Below are 10,388 nucleotides of genomic sequence, written 5' to 3' on the forward strand. Positions count from 1 at the left end.
GTTTTGATTCCCCGCTCTGCCACTTGAGCTGTGGAGGGGGGGCTTATCTGGGGAATTCAGATTAGCCTGTACACTCCCACACATGCCAGCTTCTGGGTGACCTTGGGCTAGTCACAGCTTCTCGAGGAGTTCCTCTCAGCTCCCACCTACCTCACAGGGTGTTTGTTGTGAGGGGGAAGGGCAAGGAGATTGTAAAGCGGCCTCCTTTGGAGTCTCCCTGCAGGAGAGAAAGGGGGGATATAAATCTCAAAGCCTCTTCTTCTTCTTCTTCTTCTTCTTCTTCTTCTTCTTCTTCTTCTTCTTCTTCTTCTTCTTCTTCTTCTTCTTCTTCTTCTTCTTCGGGATTGTCCCTGTAAAGCTTTCTCGACTATGTCGTCCCTGCAAATGTTGTTAGAACTGAGGGCTGGACCGGTTATGCCCAATGATTACTAGGGAAAAATTTTCTTCTCATTGCAGGGATGTTTTACAAGCAGGACAGATGTTTAAAACTTTGCTAAATAATGTTTCCTTATTTATTTAATTTCCACCCTGCCCTTCTCTCCAAATGGAAACCCCAAAGGGTCTTACAACAATCTCCTTTTCTCCTATTTTACAGCCTCACGACAAAACCCATTTGTATTTTTAACCTCCCCTTCATATTTGGGGCCAAGGCTTAAATCCTCCAGATAAATTATTTATCAGTCAAAAATCTGGGTAAACCCTGATTCAGACAAATTTGTTTATCAGATGTGAGCTCGCTTCGATTACCGGTAATTTGGTGGCGCTTTGCTCTGGCTACTAAGAAAATCTATGGGCCAAACTAACTCCCAAGTATGTTAATGTTTAGACATTATCATTTGTGGTGCGAGTAAGAATCACCATTTGTGCTTTATTTACTACTTTGTTGATTGCGTTTATTTTGCTTCTGTGTTTATTTCTATAATTTTTTTATATTGCAAATGGCCTCTTTGGCTTGTAAGCAATAAAAAAAGTTTTAACTGACTGAACCCTGAGGAAGTAGGTTTGGTTGAGAATCATGTGTGTTGTTTGTCCCCAGGTCCACCTACCAGGCTTCTGCCTTGGGACAGAGCAGGGATTCAAACCTAGGAGCCCTACCTGTTTGGCAATGCAAAGGGTCAAATTTCCACTTTGGAGAAGCAAGTGTTTGGTGTAAGTCTGCCAGCCTCCAGTACATGGCAACCATATGAAATCTGTATCCAGTGGCTTAAATCCATGAACGAACTTTGGCCCCTTCCCACACATGCAGAATAATGCACATTCAATCCCACTTTCACAATTATTTGAAAGTGGGATTTTGCTATGTCCTGCACAGTAAAAATCAGCAGCTGCAAGAAAGTGAGATTGAAAGTGCATTATTCTGCTTGTGCTTAAAGAGGTCTTGGGCAATTTTATCCACAATGTTATAACACACAATTTCATAATCAATGATGTAATTTTCACAACTTTATACATTTACAATTTGTATTGAAATGAGTACAATTATGTACAAAGTACATTTACAATTAATATTAAAGTAAGTACAATTATGTAACTATCTATCTCTTAGAATATTCATAGCTTATAGTTGCAGCTATGAATATTCCAAGAGAAAGATAGTTACGTAGGGGGTGCATAGGAGAATTTTTAATTAGAAACCCATTAAATAAGGACACATTTCATTTAAAATAGAGGGGCCTAAGAAGGCATCAGGAGGTTAACCAATACCGGAGGTTAACTAGCCACCTTTTGTGTTTATTTTGAAGCAACAACTTATATATGAAGCATCATTTTGTACATAATTGCACATACTTTAATATTTATTGTAAATGTACTTTGTATATAATTGTGCTCATTTCTATACAAATTGTAAATGTATAAAGTTGTGAAAATTACATCATATAAATAATTGCTTATGAAATTGTGTATTATACTGTGATGGAATAGTATTGTAAAACTAGCAAAATCACACATGACTGTGAAAAGCATCTTTGCCTTTTGATCTCCTGGAGGGAGGACTGGAAGCCATACAAAGGTGCCAGGATGAAACTTCAAAGGCCTAACTTACCTCGTGGCCTGAACAGAGTTTTCCTGAGAAGGGGAAAACAAAGTTTTTTGAATTCCATCTTGACACGTGGTCAGAGAAGCATCTCGGGGCCATGGGTTCCCGGAATGGGGACAAAGAACCAAAAGGAATGTAACCAGTTGAGCAATCTCTTACTGCATTTATGTTTTATTTCTTTGTTTTGAACTTTTATAATAAATCCTTGAACAATCAGCTGGTCTGGAGTCATTAGGAGGGAAAAGAATCCAAGACCGAAGTGAGATAAGAGTGGCTCTCCCAAGCTTAATCTCAGCCTCAGTCATCATATATACACTGTGGATAAAATTACCCATGTTGTTCATGGTTTAAGCCATTGGATACAGATTTATATTGTTGCCATATCTCTGGTGTATCCATCCCCCCCCCCCTTTCTTTTTTACAAGATGACAACCTCCAGGTGCACCCTGGAAGTCTCCCGGATTTATATCCGATCTCTAGACAACAAAGATCTGTTTTCCTAGAACAAAATGACTGCTTTAGACTCATTTAAAAACCTAAAACCTGTTCTGTTGTGCAGCCAGCAGCTGTTCATCACTATTTGCCTTATTAACAACATGCACTGGCAGAGCACCAAAGACAGCAAAGAGGCATTCCTACAGCAACCAAAATATTGACAACACCCAAGTGGTGCACCCAGAGTTGCCAGCCTGGAGTTTTCCTGGAATTACAACCAATCAGACTACAGCTCTCCAGGAGAAAAGGTCAACTTCAGAGAGCAAACTCTATGATTTACCATAGATTTGAGGGGAAGTCCCTTCCCAAATCCCTCTCTCCCCAAATCTCCAGGAGTTCCCCAGGCTGGAGTCGGGAAGCCTAGAGTCTAGCTAACTCCATGCAGAAATTCTCCTCCCTCTGCATACCAAGTGGGCAGTGTGCCTTGACTCTGCTCGACCCTTTCCCAAACTCCGAGGGGGGTCCAATCCTGAAAGCCGGAGGGTGATTTGCAGCAAAGGTTGGCCTTTGGTTCCAGGGTCCAAACATCAATTGAGCATCCCAAGCAACCAGCCCAACTCATGAAATGTCCTCAAGAGGAAGAAAACAAAGGTTTACAACCAGTGGTGGGATTCAAACAATTTCACAACCGGTTCCGGTGGTGGAAGTCAAATAATTTGACAACTGGTTGTTCACAAGCATCATTTTAACAACCGGTTCTGCCAAAGTGGTGCAAACCTGCTGAATCTCACCACTGTTTACAATAAAGAATTTGACAGATGGTCACCTTTGTGAACAGGACCTGTCACAGAGGTGGGAAGCGGCAGCTGGCACCCCAGAAGAGCTGTCTTGCAGCTCCTCTTGACACAGCGCCTGCACGCGGAGGCTGCTACGCACTGCGCTTGCGCCCCAGAAGGCAGTGCGGCAGCCTTCCAAAAATCGGAGACGAAAAAAAAATCCTGCGGGCCAGCGGGACCAAAGGTGTTTTAAAAAGGCGAGGACTGTCCCACCAAAAGCGAGGATGTCTGGTCAGCCTAGTTTACAACTACTGGAAAAGACATGCCAGGTCAGTCTTGATGGCATCACTTACAATTAAATGAGACTGTCCACGTTTCTGACACCCCTTCTGCCTTAGGAAATAATGTCCCTTCTCCAAGACCTTATTAGAATTCTACCCTGCTTGAGGATGAAGCTCAGGATCCGAGGGGGGGGCTGAGGGTTTCTCATTCCGAGCTGAGAAATTCCTGGAAATGGGGGGGTGCCTGAGGGGGAAGATTTGAGGGGGGGTCCTCCTTATGGTATAATGCCATTGAGCCCAAAGCTTGAACTACGAAATGGAGGGTGTATGTCAGGACTGCAACTCCCAGCATCCACCAGCTCCCACCTTTTTCCAAAAAGAGCGGGACAACAAGCTGAGAAGCTACATCCCACGGAGCTTCAGAACCAATGAGAGAATGGCCAGGGAGGCTGGGAGGAGGGAAAAGCTGATTGGTTGCTGCCTGTTTTGTAAAGTACAGAATAAATATTACTGGAACTGAGGACAAGAATCCTCAGTTCCAGCCTAACTAACCAGAACTGACATAGTTCAATAAAGGATTCGTTCCTTTTTTATTAAGCCCGACTTTGTTTAGAGTGTGTTCAGTGTACAGCCCCCAAAGAATCAAGTTAACAATCTAAAGAAGCACTCAACTTATAAGTAGCCATACCTGTTGAATAAGTTACCTGTTGAATAAACACTTTCGTTAAGCTGCATAAATTGTTTTACACAAAGCTATATAGATAAAAGGTGATACAAAAAAAGCACAGGAAAGCACATCTCAACTTCCAGCTTAACCGCATTAATTCATGAGACTTGGACAAGTATAAACAAGTTCATGGCATTCCAGGCCATTCTGGGAGTAGCGGTTATGAGTTTCTTATAAGAGTGGCTGCCGTGTTCTGCACGGCCGGCCTGACTGTTAAGGATTGGAATCTGGCTATTCTTTACCACAAAGAAAGCAAGAGTCGAGTAAACTTTTATAGCTCGCAAGTAAGAAGAGGAAGAGTTTAGATTTGTTGCCCTCCCTTTCTCTCCCCATAAGGAGTCTCCAAAAAAATGGCTTCACGGACTCTTTTCTCTTCCTCTCCTCACAACAGACACCTTGGGAGGAAGGTGAGGCTGAGGGTTCTACGAGAACTGGGTCTGGCCCAAAGGTCACCCAGCAGGCTGCACCTGTAGGAATGGGGAAACAAATCCCAGTTCACCAGGTTAAGAGTCCGCCATTCATGTGGAGTGGTGAGGGAATCAAAACCTGGTTCTATCCAGATTAGGAGTCCACCACCTCCTGAACCACCTATGCTGGCTCTCTGGTGGCGTTTTGGGGCAGTGTGGTGGGATCCAAAAATTTTAGTAACAGGTTCCCCATGGTGGTGGGATTCCAAACAGTGGCGTGGCGCCAATGGGAGCTGGGCCCGAGGGGCATGACGGGGGCGTGGCCGGGCATTTCGGGGTGGGAGGCATTAATAATTTCTCTGTTACTGTAAAAAACTCTTACTGTAAAAAAAAAAGTTCCTAATTTCCAGCTGGTATCTTTTTCTGTCCCATAATTTAAACTCATTATAGCAAAGTCCTATCGTCTACTGCCAACAGAAACAACTACTTCTCCTCCTAATTGACTGCCTGTCAAATAGCTTAATACTTTCAAATACTTAATTTTGTTTTGTAGAAATCAAAAGAAAGGGATACTTTCCTTAAACAAAGGAACTTGACCATATTTCTAAAACATGTTTTTAAAACACTGGCCCAACAGGGAGAAATATCCCATTTTCTACCTTGGCTAACCAGCCACATAGGAAACAACAGGACTTTTATGATGATTTTTTTTGGACCTAATGGAATTTCTAACGAGGAAAAGCAGACCCAATTAGTAACCCCCTCTGCGGCACACACAAAATGAGTAGTAACCCACTCTGCGGGAACTGAGGTGAGAACCTGCTGGATCCCACCTCTGGTTTGGGGCCATTTGTGGCCATGTGTTGATGGGAATGTTGGCTTATGCCCACAGGTGGCAGACCGGGAGGCACCACATGGTGTCTGCAGCCCCGTTAGTAACCGAGGTGCAGAGAAACAATCCCAGAGAGCTGACTGCCGAAATTAGCAAGAAAGATTCCCGTTTCCAGGAGCCATCTCCATCTCTGATGTGCATCATGAGAACACTGAAGGTAAGAAGCCGAGACCCACGTCTCCCTCACAGCTGCCACGCAGTTGGTAGGATGCATGTGGCGATCAGTTTCCCATTTCAACAGAGGAGTTGCCGTTCTATCCCAGGCTTTTATATGATTAAGGAGCAATGTTGCTGGGTTACCAGCGCCCAGGTTGGGATCTGGAGAGTCTCCCAAAAGGAATTCAACTGAAATCTCCAGAAGGCGAGGAGATCAGTTCGCTTTGCAGAAAATGGCTGCTTTGGAGGGTGGATATTACAGCCTGCTGGGGTCTTTCCAGCTACCCTATCTTAGGCTCCTCCCCAAAGGACTTCCTACTTTTAGGGCTGTGGCAGCTAGTTTGCCAACTCTGAGCTAAGAGCAAATATCTGGGGGGGGAGATAGCTGGAGATTGGAGAGTTGAGAGCAGGGGGTCTTCAAACTATGGAGCCTCAGATGTTCCATAGACTACAATTCCATGAGCCCTACCACTTGGCCATACTGGCGGGGCTGATGGGAATTGTGAATCCATGAATTTATCTGGAGAACCATAGTTTGAAGAAGCTTGAGAGCAACCTCATCAAGGGAGGGATGCCATAGCATGCCTGCTCCATTTCCTATTCAAGGGGTGAAAGCCAAGCCTATGGTGCTTCAGATGTTCATGGACTGCAATTCCCATCAGCCCCTGCTTATCAGGACCAATTACCATGCCAGCAGAAGCTGATGGGAACTGCTGCTCATGAACACCTGAAGCACCGGAGTCTGGGCTACCACAATGATATGCTTACACAGACATTAATGAGAGCTATCCGGAAATAATTGTTTCCCTGTGTGTTAGATTTAGCCTGATTTACGATAGAGCTAATAGAGTCTATGTGTTTAGTGTTTTAAAAGCCCCCCTCCCCCCGATCATCTCCAAAGATAGAGGTAGTGGGGCTGAGGGGCAGGTGGATAGTCAAAAAAAGCCAGAAGGGAGAGAATATCACAAGGACCACCTGTTTTGTTTTCCCTATGAGAAGACAGGAGGAAAGTAAAGCTCTTTATTGGATGATTGGATCTGCCCCACTGTAAGTGTAATGTTAAGGGGAAGGCGTCCGTTAAGCAGAAATTCTGCCTCAAAGATAGAATCTACCACCTTCACTATGGCCCAATTGGCCATGCTGGCAGGGGCTGATGAGTAGTGTAGTCCATGAACATCTGGAGAGCCATAGGTTGGCCACCCTGCAGATGAACTGATAAGCTTGTAATAAACCGAGAGGCAGCTTGTAGTTGGACTGTGGTTTGGGGGGCGCTACAAGTAATTCCAGATCTCTGGTCCTCACCTGCAAGCTGGCAGCCCGACATTTAACTCATTTTTCCTGACTGCGTTAGAAACGTCATCTAGAAAGCTAAAAGCATGCTGGTGTTGATAGAGCAGGACACATACTGACCAGTGGTGGGATCCAAACATTTTTAGTAACAGGTTCCCATGGTGGTGGGATTCAAACTTCAATGGCATAGCGCCAATGGGGATGGGCAGGGGGGACGACGGCAGGGTGTGGCGGGCATTTCGGGGGGGCGGAGGGGCATGCCTGGGGCGGGGACTGTGGCAAGGATGCAGCCGCTGCTCAGATCCTCAGGCCGAGGAAGCAGAACACGCGCGAAGCGCGGAGGCTGCCTTGCACACCGGTGCACCTCCTGCTAAGAACTGCTTCCAAGTTCCTGCGGCGCTACTGCTGAGAGGAGGGGCGTAACTAAGGCAAAATCAAGTGACAAAATCACCAATTAGTAACCGGCTCGGCACACACAAATAATTAGTAACCTACTCTCGGGGAACCTGTGAGAACCTGCTGGATCCACCTCTCTGCATATGACTGAAGGCCAATCAAAGAACCCCCTGGAAGTCTTCCCTCTTCTCTTAGCAATCCATCCCTCTGCTTAACCTCTTCACAGCAGCTGTGGGCGTGCATTGAGAGGCCCCGGGGGGAGCCTGCAAAGAGGCGATGCTGTTGCTCATACAGCTGCCCAGCCTGAGATTGCATTCTCTGCCCGGCGCCATTTTGACGCTTGTACCAAATGCCATCTGAACTGCTGCTGGGTAGATGATTCCCAGTGCACTGAAAGCTAAGAAGTTATTTTGTCTTTGTTGTGCGTGGTTCAACAGGGAAGTAGCGGGGGAAGCAGTGGGGGGTGGAGAAGGTTTCCTGCCAGTGTGAGAGGTGGCATCTTCAGAATGGATGCCAGAATGCCATCCCTATGGCTGCAAGACTTATGTCCATTTGAAGATATTCGACTTGAAAATAAATATTTAATTGCTTGAGAGATGCTTGAGAAGCAGCCTCTAGTACAGACCTGGGCATTACTCTGACCCTTGGGCAGCCACATTCGTGCGACCACGCCCGGGGATGACTCTGACTGGCCCCTGCTGTGCTGGGGAGCGAGGAGCATCTTTGAAAGCCCACTTGCAGAGAGCTGGTTGCCTTGGCTGCCGGCTATAGCTGCGGGGCACTCAATACCGCCGCGCCCCCCTGCCAAGCCCTCCACAATATTTTCTGTTTCTTATGCAGCCCCATGGAAAAAAAATAATTGCCCACTTACCTGCTCTAGTAAGAAGAAGAGAGCCAAGAGATACTTAGAGTTGCTTTATTATTTGTTATTGTGTATTTGTTGTTTTTACTGTTATGGTTGATTTCACAGCTGCCAGATCTTTAGCTGGTTGTTGGCCTTCATTACAAGCCTCACCCAGGAGGCCCTGCGAGGGGAAGTTGTGATGTATCAGCGGTAGTATTAGTCGTCGCGGATCCCAGTAGGGCTGCCTTCTGAATCTGACCCGATGTTAATTTTGTCAGTTTGAAGATGTTTCAAGTGCTCCCCTAGTGTTTTAGGGATGGCGCCCAGTGTTGCCCGATTACCACTGGGACGACCTCAACTGGTTTGTGCCATAGATGCTGAAGCTTTCGCTTTTCAAATCGCGGTATCTAGTGACCTTCTCGGTGTTTGCTTTTTCAGTGACCCTGCTGTCACTGGGGACTGCTAATGGAAGTGATGGTCACTTTCTTGTCCTCAATCACTGTGATGTTGGGTGTATTATGTGCCAACTTGCTTTGTCCATTTGGATTTGAAAGTTCCACAGGAGTTTTTGATCTTCTCATTTTTCCGTGACTTTCTCTGGACAATGTTCCCCACCAGTTCTTAGCTGTTCTTATGTTGTAATTCTTTGCATAAATTCCAGTGGATCAATCTTGGCCACTGAGTTTGTGTCTCTATTACTCAGTCTGGGCAATCTTTTGCAGCAGTTGAATTTGCATGATCTACAATTCGTCAACTTCTTTGCACCAATCTGCACTTTGCATCATCCAAAGGATTTTTTGATTCTGGCCTTGATTGTATTTCGCTCCTAAATGCTTGCTCTTGGCTGACCTAAAATCAAGGATTCAGTTTCCCTTTTTCAGAGTTTTTAGTTGTTAACTTACGCCAACCAAGGTCTTTTTAGCTGTCCACCTTGTCCTTGATCTTCTCCAGAAATTGGCCATGCAGTGCTTTGTTTTGCCAGCTTTCAGTCCTCATTTTAATCACTTTCTCTGTATTCTTGTTTGGTTTTCTGGGTCTTCAGCAAATGTCTGTTCTTCACTTCAATCCCTTGACTTTTCATTCACATAATCGGCCAAGCATTGGCTTCTCACTCTTCCACTGTTTGCTTTACTTGCAGTAAGTCTCTGCCACCAGATCTCAGGGGAATGTATAATCTATCGAAAGTATCACTGAATGGTATAAGGCATGGTGCATTGTCATAAGCTTCTGAGTTTTCCTGTCCAATGCATCCAACTCAGCCTGTGTCCAGTTGATGATTCCCACGAGTGTATTGCCTGATGATGGTACATTATGACCCAAGTGTTGATAGCCTTGATGGGTATTCCCGCCATTTTAATTTAGATTTCAAAATTTTCCTGGAGCCTTTGGGTGTATTCTCTGCTGAACACAGTGTTCACTTGCTCTTGCTTGATGTTATCTAGCTGCAAAATGCCCAGGTACCAGTGGTACCTTGGTGTTCGATTGGTAATTTATCGAGGCGACGGTCGACGAGACACTGAACGGCCCGAACACTGAGGTATGCCAATTGCTGCATGCGTGTAATGGCATTTGAGTAGCTTTGGAAGTTAGGCGGGAAACCGAGGCTACTGACAGCTTCGAGTCGCGAGGAAGATGGTGGCTGGTACTCGGCCGAACCGAAATAAAGCGAACACTGAGGCACGCCATTTCGCCGCCGCGTGCCAATGGCATTTGAGTAACCTTGGAAGTCAGTGGAAACCGAAGAGGGCTACTGACAACTTCCGAGTCTCGCGGAAGAGCGACAGCTGGCTTTCGGCCGGACACCGAAATCGGCAAACACTGAGGTATTACCGCCATTTGCGCCTGTACGCAATGGCATTTGAGTAGCGCCTTGGAGGTCAGCGGAAGCCGAGGCTACCGACAACTTCAGTCTGATGGAAGATGGTGGCTGGCGCTCGGCGAACACGAAATCGGTGATTACCGAAGGCACTGATCACCAAAAGGTACCACTGTATTTATAAAGCTGCCTCTTGGTTTACACTGGATGAAGTTGGCCATCAGGCATTTCTAATATGCCATCACTCTCCGGTGATCTTGCCCCTCTTTATTGTGACAGTCGCGACACTTTTCCAGGTCAGTCTTTCCATCCGAAATGTCGAAGTGCTGA

The sequence above is a fragment of the Sphaerodactylus townsendi genome, linkage group LG07 (assembly GCF_021028975.2).
Source record: "Sphaerodactylus townsendi isolate TG3544 linkage group LG07, MPM_Stown_v2.3, whole genome shotgun sequence".
NCBI classification, from domain to species: domain Eukaryota; kingdom Metazoa; phylum Chordata; class Lepidosauria; order Squamata; family Sphaerodactylidae; genus Sphaerodactylus; species Sphaerodactylus townsendi.